The sequence below is a fragment of the Hypanus sabinus genome, chromosome 6 (assembly GCF_030144855.1).
Source record: "Hypanus sabinus isolate sHypSab1 chromosome 6, sHypSab1.hap1, whole genome shotgun sequence".
NCBI classification, from domain to species: Eukaryota; Metazoa; Chordata; class Chondrichthyes; order Myliobatiformes; family Dasyatidae; genus Hypanus; species Hypanus sabinus.
This window is the reverse complement of record NC_082711.1, coordinates 142,797,612-142,811,907: the sequence shown is the minus strand read 5'-3', so window position 1 is coordinate 142,811,907 and position 14,296 is coordinate 142,797,612.

Below are 14,296 nucleotides of genomic sequence, written 5' to 3'. Positions count from 1 at the left end.
TACATTGACAGAACCCCTGTGTTTGTGACGTATATTGACAGAACTCCTGTGTTTGTGATGTACATTGACAGAACCCCTGTGTTTGTGACGTATATTGACAGAATTCCTGTGTTTGTGACGTACATTGACAGAATTCCTGTGTTTGTGACGTATATTGACAGAATTCCTGTGTTTATGATGTACATTGACAGAACCCCTGTGTGACGTACATTGACGGAACTCTTGTATGACGTATATTGACAGAACCCCTGTGTGACATACATTGACAGTACCCCTGTGTGACGTATATTGACAGAACCCCTGTGTGATGTACATTGACAGAACCCCTGTGTGACGTACATTGACAGAACCCCTGTGTGATGTTCATTGACAGAACCCCTGTGTGATGTACATTGACGGAACTCTTGTGCGATGTATATTGACAGAACCCCTGTGTGACGTATATTGACAGAACCCCTGTGTGACGTACATTGACACAACCCCTGTGTGACATATATTGACAGAACCCCTGTGTGATGTACATTGATGGAACCCCTGTGTGATGTACATTGACAGAACCCCTGTGTGATGTACATTGACAGAACCCCTGTGTTTGTGACGTACATTGACAGAGATCCTGTGTTTGTGACGTACATTGACAGAATTCCTGTGATTGTGATGTACATTGACAGAATTCCTGTGTTTGTGACGTACATTGACAGAATTCCTGTGTTGGTGACGTATATTGACAGAATTCCTGTGTGACGTACATTGACAGAATTCCTGTGTTGGTGACGTACATTGACAGAATTCCTGTGTTTATAACGTACTTTGACAGAATTCCTGTGTTTGTGATGTATATTGACAGAACCCCTGTGTTTGTGACGTACATTGACAGAATTCCTGTGTTTGTGATGTACATTGACAGAACCCCTGTGTTTGTGACGTACATTGACAGAGATCCTGTGTTTGTGACATACATTGACAGAATTCCTGTGTTTGTGATGTACATTGACAGAATTCCTGTGTTTGTGATGTATATTGACAGAACCCCTGTGTTTGTGACGTACATTGACAAAATTCCTGTGTTTGTGATGTACATTGACAGAATTCCTGTGTTTGTGATGCAAATTGACAGAATTCCTGTGTTTGTGATGTACATTGACAGAACCCCTCTGTTTGTGACGTACATTGACAGAATTCCTGTGTTTGTGATGTACATTGACAGAATTCCTGTGTTGGTGACGTACATTGACAGAATTCCTGTGTTTGTGATGTACATTGACAGAATTCCTGTGTGACGTACATTGACAGAATTCCTGTGATTATGATGTACATTGACAGAGATCCTGTGTTTGTGACGTACATTGACAGAATTCCTGTGTTGGTGACGTACATTGACAGAACCCCTGTGTTTGAGACGTACATTGACAGAATTCCTGTGTTTGTGATGTACATTGACAGAACCCCTGTGTTTGTGACGTACATTGACAGAGATCCTGTGTTTGTGACGTACATTGACAGAATTCCTGTGTTGGTGACGTACACTGACAGAATTCCTGTGTTTGTGATGTACATTGACAGAATTCCTGTGTTTGTGATGTACATTGACAGAACCCCTGTGTTTGTGACGTACATTGACAGAGATCCTGTGTTTGTGACGTACATTGACAGAATTCCTGTGATTGTGATGTACATTGACAGAATTCTTGTGTTGGTGACGTACATTGACAGAATTCCTGTGTTTGTGATGTACATTGACAGAATTCCTGTGTTGGTGACGTACATTGACAGAGTTCCTGTGTTTATAACGTACTTTGACAGAATTCCTGTGTTGGTGACGTACATCGACAGAATTCCTGTGTTTGTGATGTACATTGACAGAATTCCTGTGTTTATAACGTACATTGACAGAACCCCTGTGTTTGTGATGTATATTGACAGAATTCCTGTGTTGGTGACGTACTTTGACAGAATTCTTGTGTTTATAACGTACATTGACAGAATTCCTGTGATTGTGATGTACATTGACAGAACCCCTGTGTGACGTACATTGACAGAACCCCTGTGTTTATAACGTATATTGACAGAACTCCTGTGTTTGTGATGTACATTGACAGAACCCCTGTGTTTGTGACGTATATTGACAGAATTCCTGTGTTTGTGACGTACATTGACAGAATTCCTGTGTTTGTGACGTATATTGACAGAATTCCTGTGTTTGTGACGTACATTGACAAAATTCCTGTGTTTGTGATGTACATTGACAGAACCCCTGTGTTTGTGACGTATATTGACAGAATTCCTGTGTTTGTGACGTACATTGACAGAATTCCTGTGTTGGTGAAGTACATTGACAGAACCCCTGTGTGATGTACATTGACGGAACCCCTGTGTGATGTACATTGACAGAACCCCTGTGTGACGTACATTGACAGAACCCCTGTGTGACGTACATTGACACAACCCCTGTGTTTATGATGTACATTGACAGAACCCCTGTGTGACGTACATTGACGGAACTCTTGTATGACGTATATTGACAGAACCCCTGTGTGATATACATTGACAGTACCCCTGTGTGACGTATATTGACAGAACCCCTGTGTGATGTACATTGACGGAACTCTTGTGTGACGTATATTGACAGAACCCCTGTGTGATGTACATTGACAGAACCCCTGTGTGACGTACATTGACTGAACCCCTGTGTGACGTACATTGACAGAACCCCTGTGTGATGTACATTGACAGAATCCCTGTGTGACGTACATTGATAGAACCCCTGTGTGACGTATATTGACACAACCCCTGTGTGATGTACATTGACGGAACCCCTGTGTGATGTACATTGATAGAACCCCTGTGTGACGTATATTGACAGAACCCCTGTGTGACGTACATTGACAGAACCCCTGTGTGACGTATATTGACAGAACCCCTGTGTGATTTACATTGATACAACCCCTGTGTGACGTACATTGACAGAATCCCTGTGTGACGTACATTGACAGAACACCTGTGTGAAGTACATTGAAAAAACCCCTGTGTGATGTACATTGACACAACCCCTGTGTGACGTATATTGACAGAACCCCTGTGTGACGTATATTGACAGAACCCCTGTGTGATGTACATTGACAGGACCCCTGTGTGACGTACATTGATGGAACTCTTGTGTGACGTATATTGACACCATCCCTGTGTCACGTACATTGACAGAACCCCTGTGTGACGTACATTGACAGGACCACTGTGTGACGTATATTGACAGAACCCCTGTGTGATGTAGATTGACAGAACCCCTGTGTGACGTACATTGACAGAACCCCTGTGTTTATAACGTACATTGACAGAATTCCTGTGATTGTGATGTACATTGACAGAACCCCTGTGTGACGTACATTGACAGAACCCCTGTGTTTATAAAGTACATTGACAGAACCCCTGTGTTTGTGATGTACATTGACAGAACCCCTGTGTTTGTGACGTATATTGACAGAACTCCTGTGTTTGTGATGTACATTGACAGAACCCCTGTGTTTGTGACGTATATTGACAGAATTCCTGTGTTTGTGACGTACATTGACAGAATTCCTGTGTTTGTGATGTACATTGACAGAACTCCTGTGTTTGTGACGTATATTGACAGAATTCCTGTGTTTGTGACGTACATTGACAGAATTCCTGTGTTGGTGAAGTACATTGACAGAACCCCTGTGTGATGTACATTGACAGAACCCCTGTGTTTGTGACGTATATTCACAGAACTCCTGTGTTGTGATGTACATTGACAGAATTCCTGTGTTTGTGACGTACATTGACAGAATTCCTGTGTTTGTGATGTACATTGACAGAACCCCTGTGTGATATACGTTGACAGAACCCCTGTGTTTGTGACGTATATTGACAGAATTCCTGTGTTTGTGACGTACATTGACAGAATTCCTGTGTTGGTGACGTACATTGACAGAACCCCTGTGTGACGTACATTGACAGAACCCCTGTGTTTGTGATGTACATTGACAGAATTCCTGTGTTTGTGATGTATATTGACAGAATTCCTGTGTTTGTGACGTACATTGACAGAATTCCTGTGTTTATAACGTACATTGACAGAATTCCTGTGTTGGTGATGTACATTGACTGAACCCCTGTGTGATGTACATTTACGGAACCCCTGTGTGATGTACATTGACAGAACCCCTGTGTGACGTACATTGACGGAACCCCTGTGTGACGTACATTGACGGAACTCTTGTATGACGTATATTGACAGAACCCCTGTGTGACATACATTGACAGTACCCCTGTGTGACGTATATTGACAGAACCCCTGTGTGATGTACATTGACAGAATCCCTGTGTGACGTACATTGACAGAACCCCTGTGTGACGTACATTGACAGAACCCCTGTGTGATGTACATTGACAGAACCCCTGTGTGACGTACATTGATAGAACCCCTGTGTGACGTATATTGACACAACCCCTGTGTGATGTACATTGACGGAACCCCTGTGTGATGTACATTGATAGAACCCCTGTGTGACGTATATTGACAGAACCCCTGTGTGACGTACATTGACAGAACCCCTGTGTGACGTATATTGACAGAACCCCTGTGTGATTTACATTGACACAACCCCTGTGTGACGTACATTGACAGAATCCCTGTGTGACGTACATTGACAGAACACCTGTGTGAAGTACATTGAAAAAACCCCTGTGTGATGTACATTGACACAACCCCTGTGTGACGTACATTGACAGATCCCCTGTGTGATGAACATTGACAGAACCCCTGTGTGACGTATATTGACAGAACCCCTGTGTGACGTATATTGACCGAACCCCTGTGTGATGTACATTGACAGGACCCCTGTGTGACGTACATTGATGGAACTCTTGTGTGACGTATATTGACACCATCCCTGTGTCACGTACATTGACAGAACCCCTGTGTGACGTACATTGACAGGACCACTGTGTGACGTATATTGACAGAACCCCTGTGTGATGTAGATTGACAGAACCCCTGTGTGACGTACATTGACAGAACCCCTGTGTTTATAACGTACATTGACAGAATTCCTGTGATTGTGATGTACATTGACAGAACCCCTGTGTGACGTACATTGACAGAACCCCTGTGTTTATAACGTATATTGACAGAACCCCTGTGTTTGTGATGTACATTGACAGAACCCCTGTGTTTGTGACGTATATTGACAGAACTCCTGTGTTTGTGATGTACATTGACAGAACCCCTGTGTTTGTGACGTATATTGACAGAATTCCTGTGTTTGTGACGTACATTGACAGAATTCCTGTGTTTGTGACGTATATTGACAGAATTCCTGTGTTTGTGACGTACATTGACAGAATTCCTGTGTTTGTGATGTACATTGACAGAACTCCTGTGTTTGTGACGTATATTGACAGAATTCCTGTGTTTGTGACGTACATTGACAGAATTCCTGTGTTGGTGAAGTACATTGACAGAACCCCTGTGTGATGTACATTGACAGAACCCCTGTGTTTGTGACGTATATTCACAGAACTCCTGTGTTGTGATGTACATTGACAGAATTCCTGTGTTTGTGACGTACATTGACAGAATTCCTGTGTTTGTGATGTACATTGACAGAACCCCTGTGTGATGTACGTTGACAGAACCCCTGTGTTTGTGACGTATATTGACAGAATTCCTGTGTTTGTGACGTACATTGACAGAATTCCTGTGTTGGTGACGTACATTGACAGAACCCCTGTGTGACGTACATTGACAGAACCCCTGTGTTTGTGATGTACATTGACAGAATTCCTGTGTTTGTGATGTATATTGACAGAATTCCTGTGTTTGTGACGTACATTGACAGAATTCCTGTGTTGGTGATGTACATTGACTGAACCCCTGTGTGATGTACATTTACGGAACCCCTGTGTGATGTACTTTGACAGAACCCCTGTGTGACGTACATTGACGGAACTCTTGTATGACGTATATTGACAGAACCCCTGTGTGACATACATTGACAGTACCCCTGTGTGACGTATATTGACAGAACCCCTGTGTGATGTACATTGACAGAATCCCTGTGTGACGTACATTGACAGAACCCCTGTGTGACGTACATTGACAGAACCCCTGTGTGATGTACATTGACAGAACCCCTGTGTGACGTACATTGATAGAACCCCTGTCTGACGTATATTGACACAACCCCTGTGTGATGTACATTGACGGAACCCCTGTGTGATGTACATTGATAGAACCCCTGTGTGACGTATATTGACAGAACCCCTGTGTGACGTACATTGACAGAACCCCTGTGTGACGTACATTGACAGAACACCTGTGTTTATAACGTACATTGACAGAATTCCTGTGATTGTGATGTACATTGACAGAACCCCTGTGTGACGTACATTGACAGAACCCCTGTGTTTATAACGTATATTGACAGAACCCCTGTGTTTGTGATGTACATTGACAGAACCCCTGTGTTTGTGACGTATATTGACAGAACTCCTGTGTTTGTGATGTACATTGACAGAACCCCTGTGTTTGTGACGTATATTGACAGAATTCCTGTGTTTGTGACGTACATTGACAGAATTCCTGTGTTTGTGACGTATATTGACAGAATTCCTGTGTTTGTGACGTACATTGACAGAATTCCTGTGTTTGTGATGTACATTGACAGAACTCCTGTGTTTGTGACGTATATTGACAGAATTCCTGTGTTTGTGACGTACATTGACAGAATTCCTGTGTTGGTGAAGTACATTGACAGAACCCCTGTGTGATGTACATTGACAGAACCCCTGTGTTTGTGACGTATATTCACAGAACTCCTGTGTTGTGATGTACATTGACAGAATTCCTGTGTTTGTGACGTACATTGACAGAATTCCTGTGTTTGTGATGTACATTGACAGAACCCCTGTGTGATGTACGTTGACAGAACCCCTGTGTTTGTGACGTATATTGACAGAATTCCTGTGTTTGTGACGTACATTGACAGAATTCCTGTGTTGGTGACGTACATTGACAGAACCCCTGTGTGACGTACATTGACAGAACCCCTGTGTTTGTGATGTACATTGACAGAATTCCTGTGTTTGTGATGTATATTGACAGAATTCCTGTGTTTGTGACGTACATTGACAGAATTCCTGTGTTGGTGATGTACATTGACTGAACCCCTGTGTGATGTACATTTACGGAACCCCTGTGTGATGTACATTGACAGAACCCCTGTGTGACGTACATTGACGGAACTCTTGTATGACGTATATTGACAGAACCCCTGTGTGACATACATTGACAGTACCCCTGTGTGACGTATATTGACAGAACCCCTGTGTGATGTACATTGACAGAATCCCTGTGTGACGTACATTGACAGAACCCCTGTGTGACGTACATTGACAGAACCCCTGTGTGATGTACATTGACAGAACCCCTGTGTGACGTACATTGATAGAACCCCTGTCTGACGTATATTGACACAACCCCTGTGTGATGTACATTGACGGAACCCCTGTGTGATGTACATTGATAGAACCCCTGTGTGACGTATATTGACAGAACCCCTGTGTGACGTACATTGACAGAACCCCTGTGTGACGTACATTGACAGAACACCTGTGTTTATAACGTACATTGACAGAATTCCTGTGATTGTGATGTACATTGACAGAACCCCTGTGTGACGTACATTGACAGAACCCCTGTGTTTATAACGTACATTGACAGAACCCCTGTGTTTGTGATGTACATTGACAGAACCCCTGTGTTTGTGACGTATATTGACAGAACTCCTGTGTTTGTGATGTACATTGACAGAACCCCTGTGTTTGTGACGTATATTGACAGAATTCCTGTGTTTGTGACGTACATTGACAGAATTCCTGTGTTTGTGACGTATATTGACAGAATTCCTGTGTTTATGATGTACATTGACAGAACCCCTGTGTGACGTACATTGACGGAACTCTTGTATGACGTATATTGACAGAACCCCTGTGTGATGTACATTGACAGAACCCCTGTGTGACGTACATTGACAGAACCCCTGTGTGATGTTCATTGACAGAACCCCTGTGTGATGTACATTGACGGAACTCTTGTGCGATGTATATTGACAGAACCCCTGTGTGACGTATATTGACAGAACCCCTGTGTGACGTACATTGACACAACCCCTGTGTGACATATATTGACAGAACCCCTGTGTGATGTACATTGATGGAACCCCTGTGTGATGTACATTGACAGAACCCCTGTGTGATGTACATTGACAGAACCCCTGTGTTTGTGACGTACATTGACAGAGATCCTGTGTTTGTGACGTACATTGACAGAATTCCTGTGATTGTGATGTACATTGACAGAATTCCTGTGTTTGTGACGTACATTGACAGAATTCCTGTGTTGGTGACGTATATTGACAGAATTCCTGTGTGACGTACATTGACAGAATTCCTGTGTTGGTGACGTACATTGACAGAATTCCTGTGTTTATAACGTACTTTGACAGAATTCCTGTGTTTGTGATGTATATTGACAGAACCCCTGTGTTTGTGACGTACATTGACAGAATTCCTGTGTTTGTGATGTACATTGACAGAACCCCTGTGTTTGTGACGTACATTGACAGAGATCCTGTGTTTGTGACATACATTGACAGAATTCCTGTGTTTGTGATGTACATTGACAGAATTCCTGTGTTTGTGATGTATATTGACAGAACCCCTGTGTTTGTGACGTACATTGACAAAATTCCTGTGTTTGTGATGTACATTGACAGAATTCCTGTGTTTGTGATGCAAATTGACAGAATTCCTGTGTTTGTGATGTACATTGACAGAACCCCTCTGTTTGTGACGTACATTGACAGAATTCCTGTGTTTGTGATGTACATTGACAGAATTCCTGTGTTGGTGACGTACATTGACAGAATTCCTGTGTTTGTGATGTACATTGACAGAATTCCTGTGTGACGTACATTGACAGAATTCCTGTGATTATGATGTACATTGACAGAGATCCTGTGTTTGTGACGTACATTGACAGAATTCCTGTGTTGGTGACGTACATTGACAGAACCCCTGTGTTTGAGACGTACATTGACAGAATTCCTGTGTTTGTGATGTACATTGACAGAACCCCTGTGTTTGTGACGTACATTGACAGAGATCCTGTGTTTGTGACGTACATTGACAGAATTCCTGTGTTGGTGACGTACACTGACAGAATTCCTGTGTTTGTGCTGTACATTGACAGAATTCCTGTGTTTGTGATGTACATTGACATAACCCCTGTGTTTGTGACGTACATTGACAGAGATCCTGTGTTTGTGACGTACATTGACAGAATTCCTGTGATTGTGATGTACATTGACAGAATTCTTGTGTTGGTGACGTACATTGACAGAATTCCTGTGTTTGTGATGTACATTGACAGAATTCCTGTGTTGGTGACGTACATTGACAGAGTTCCTGTGTTTATAACGTACTTTGACAGAATTCCTGTGTTGGTGACGTACATTGACAGAATTCCTGTGTTTGTGATGTACATTGACAGAATTCCTGTGTTTATAACGTACATTGACAGAACCCCTGTGTTTGTGATGTATATTGACAGAATTCCTGTGTTGCTGACGTACTTTGACAGAATTCTTGTGTTTATAACGTACATTGACAGAATTCCTGTGATTGTGATGTACATTGACAGAACCCCTGTGTGACGTACATTGACAGAACCCCTGTGTTTATAACGTACTTTGACAGAATTCCTGTGTTTGTGATGTATATTGACAGAACCCCTGTGTTTGTGACGTACATTGACAGAATTCCTGTGTTTGTGATGTACATTGACAGAACCCCTGTGTTTGTGACGTACATTGACAGAGATCCTGTGTTTGTGACATACATTGACAGAATTCCTGTGTTTGTGATGTACATTGACAGAATTCCTGTGTTTGTGATGTATATTGACAGAACCCCTGTGTTTGTGACGTACATTGACAAAATTCCTGTGTTTGTGATGTACATTGACAGAATTCCTGTGTTTGTGATGCAAATTGACAGAATTCCTGTGTTTGTGATGTACATTGACAGAACCCCTCTGTTTGTGACATACATTGACAGAATTCCTGTGTTTGTGATGTACATTGACAGAATTCCTGTGTTGGTGACGTACATTGACAGAATTCCTGTGTTTGTGATGTACATTGACAGAATTCCTGTGTGACGTACATTGACAGAATTACTGTGATTATGATGTACATTGACAGAGATCCTGTGTTTGTGACGTACATTGACAGAATTCCTGTGTTGGTGACGTACATTGACAGAACCCCTGTGTTTGAGACGTACATTGACAGAATTCCTGTGTTTGTGATGTACATTGACAGAACCCCTGTGTTTGTGACGTACATTGACAGAGATCCTGTGTTTGTGACGTACATTGACAGAATTCCTGTGTTGGTGACGTACACTGACAGAATTCCTGTGTTTGTGCTGTACATTGACAGAATTCCTGTGTTTGTGATGTACATTGACATAACCCCTGTGTTTGTGACGTACATTGACAGAGATCCTGTGTTTGTGACGTACATTGACAGAATTCCTGTGATTGTGATGTACATTGACAGAATTCTTGTGTTGGTGACGTACATTGACAGAATTCCTGTGTTTGTGATGTACATTGACAGAATTCCTGTGTTGGTGACGTACATTGACAGAGTTCCTGTGTTTATAACGTACTTTGACAGAATTCCTGTGTTGGTGACGTACATTGACAGAATTCCTGTGTTTGTGATGTACATTGACAGAATTCCTGTGTTTATAACGTACATTGACAGAACCCCTGTGTTTGTGATGTATATTGACAGAATTCCTGTGTTGGTGACGTACTTTGACAGAATTCTTGTGTTTATAACGTACATTGACAGAATTCCTGTGATTGTGATGTACATTGACAGAACCCCTGTGTGACGTACATTGACAGAACCCCTGTGTTTATAACGTATATTGACAGAACTCCTGTGTTTGTGATGTACATTGACAGAACCCCTGTGTTTGTGACGTATATTGACAGAATTCCTGTGTTTGTGACGTACATTGACAGAATTCCTGTGTTTGTGACGTATATTGACAGAATTCCTGTGTTTGTGACGTACATTGACAAAATTCCTGTGTTTGTGATGTACATTGACAGAACCCCTGTGTTTGTGACGTATATTGACAGAATTCCTGTGTTTGTGACGTACATTGACAGAATTCCTGTGTTAGTGACGTACATTGACAGAACCCCTGTGTGACGTATATTGACAGAACCCCTGTGTTTGTGATGTACATTGACAGAATTCCTGTGTTTGTGATGTATATTGACAGAATTCCTGTGTTTGTGACGTACATTGACAGAATTCCTGTGTTTATAACGTACATTGACAGAATTCCTGTGTTGGTGATGTACATTGACTGAACCCCTGTGTGATGTACATTGACGGAACCCCTGTGTGATGTACATTGACAGAACCCCTGTGTGACGTACATTGACAGAACCCCTGTGTGACGTACATTGACACAACCCCTGTGTTTATGATGTACATTGACAGAACCCCTGTGTGACGTACATTGACGGAACTCTTGTATGACGTATATTGACAGAACCCCTGTGTGATATACATTGACAGTACCCCTGTGTGACGTATATTGACAGAACCCCTGTGTGATGTACATTGACGGAACTCTTGTGTGACGTATATTGACAGAACCCCTGTGTGATGTACATTGACAGAACCCCTGTGTGACGTACATTGACAGAACCCCTGTGTGACGTACATTGACAGAACCCCTGTGTGATGTACATTGACAGAATCCCTGTGTGACGTACATTGACAGAACCCCTGTGTGATGAACATTGACAGAACCCCTGTGTGACGTATATTGACAGAACCCCTGTGTGACGTATATTGACAGAACCCCTGTGTGATGTACATTGACAGGACCCCTGTGTGACGTACATTGATGGAACTCTTGTGTGACGTATATTGACACCATCCCTGTGTCACGTACATTGACAGAACCCCTGTGTGACGTACATTGACAGGACCACTGTGTGACGTATATTGACAGAACCCCTGTGTGATGTAGATTGACAGAACCCCTGTGTGACGTACATTGACAGAACCCCTGTGTTTATAACGTACATTGACAGAATTCCTGTGATTGTGATGTACATTGACAGAACCCCTGTGTGACGTACATTGACAGAACCCCTGTGTTTATAACGTACATTGACAGAACCCCTGTGTTTGTGATGTACATTGACAGAACCCCTGTGTTTGTGACGTATATTGACAGAACTCCTGTGTTTGTGATGTACATTGACAGAACCCCTGTGTTTGTGACGTATATTGACAGAATTCCTGTGTTTGTGACGTACATTGACAGAATTCCTGTGTTTGTGACGTATATTGACAGAATTCCTGTGTTTGTGACGTACTTTGACAGAATTCCTGTGTTTGTGATGTACATTGACAGAACTCCTGTGTTTGTGACGTATATTGACAGAATTCCTGTGTTTGTGACGTACATTGACAGAATTCCTGTGTTGGTGAAGTACATTGACAGAACCCCTGTGTGATGTACATTGACAGAACCCCTGTGTTTGTGACGTATATTCACAGAACTCCTGTGTTGTGATGTATATTGACAGAATTCCTGTGTTTGTGACGTACATTGACAGAATTCCTGTGTTTGTGATGTACATTGACAGAACCCCTGTGTGATGTACATTGACAGAACCCCTGTGTTTGTGACGTATATTGACAGAATTCCTGTGTTTGTGACGTACATTGACAGAATTCCTGTGTTGGTGACGTACATTGACAGAACCCCTGTGTTTGTGATGTATATTGACAGAATTCCTGTGTTTGTGACGTACATTGACAGAATTCCTGTGTTTATAACGTACATTGACAGAATTCCTGTGTTGGTGATGTACATTGACTGAACCCCTGTGTGATGTACATTGACGGAACCCCTGTGTGATGTACATTGATAGAACCCCTGTGTGACGTACATTGACACAACCCCTGTGTTTATGATGTACATTGACAGAACCCCTGTGTGACGTACATTGACGGAACTCTTGTATGACGTATATTGACAGAACCCCTGTGTGACATACATTGACAGTACCCCTGTGTGACGTATATTGTCAGAACCCCTGTGTGATGTACATTGACAGAATCCCTGTGTGACGTACATTGACAGAACCCCTGTGTGACGTACATTGACAGAACCCCTGTGTGATGTACATTGACAGAACCCCTGTGTGACGTACATTGATAGAACCCCTGTGTGACGTATATTGACACAACCCCTGTGTGATGTACATTGACGGAACCCCTGTGTGATGTACATTGATAGAACCCCTGTGTGACGTATATTGACAGAACCCCTGTGTGACGTACATTGACAGAACCCCTGTGTGACGTACATTGACAGAACACCTGTGTTTATAACGTACATTGACAGAATTCCTGTGTTGGTGATGTACATTGACTGAACCCCTGTGTGATGTACATTGACGGAACCCCTGTGTGATGTACATTGACAGAACCCCTGTGTGACGTACATTGACAGAACCCCTGTGTGACGTACATTGACACAACCCCTGTGTTTATGATGTACATTGACAGAACCCCTGTGTGACGTACATTGACGGAACTCTTGTATGACGTATATTGACAGAACCCCTGTGTGATATACATTGACAGTACCCCTGTGTGACGTATATTGACAGAACCCCTGTGTGATGTACATTGACGGAACTCTTGTGTGACGTATATTGACAGAACCCCTGTGTGATGTACATTGACAGAACCCCTGTGTGACGTACATTGACAGAACCCCTGTGTGACGTACATTGACAGAACCCCTGTGTGATGTACATTGACAGAATCCCTGTGTGACGTACATTGATAGAACCCCTGTGTGACGTATATTGACACAACCCCTGTGTGATTTACATTGACGGAACCCCTGTGTGATGTACATTGATAGAACCCCTGTGTGACGTATATTGACAGAACCCCTGTGTGACGTACATTGACAGAACCCCTGTGTGACGTACATTGACAGAACCCCTGTGTGATGTACATTGACAGAACCCCTGTGTGACGTACATTGACGGAACCCCTGTGTGATTTACATTGACACAACCCCTGTCTGACGTACATTGACAGAATCCCTGTGTGACGTACATTGACAGAACCCCTGTGTGAAGTACATT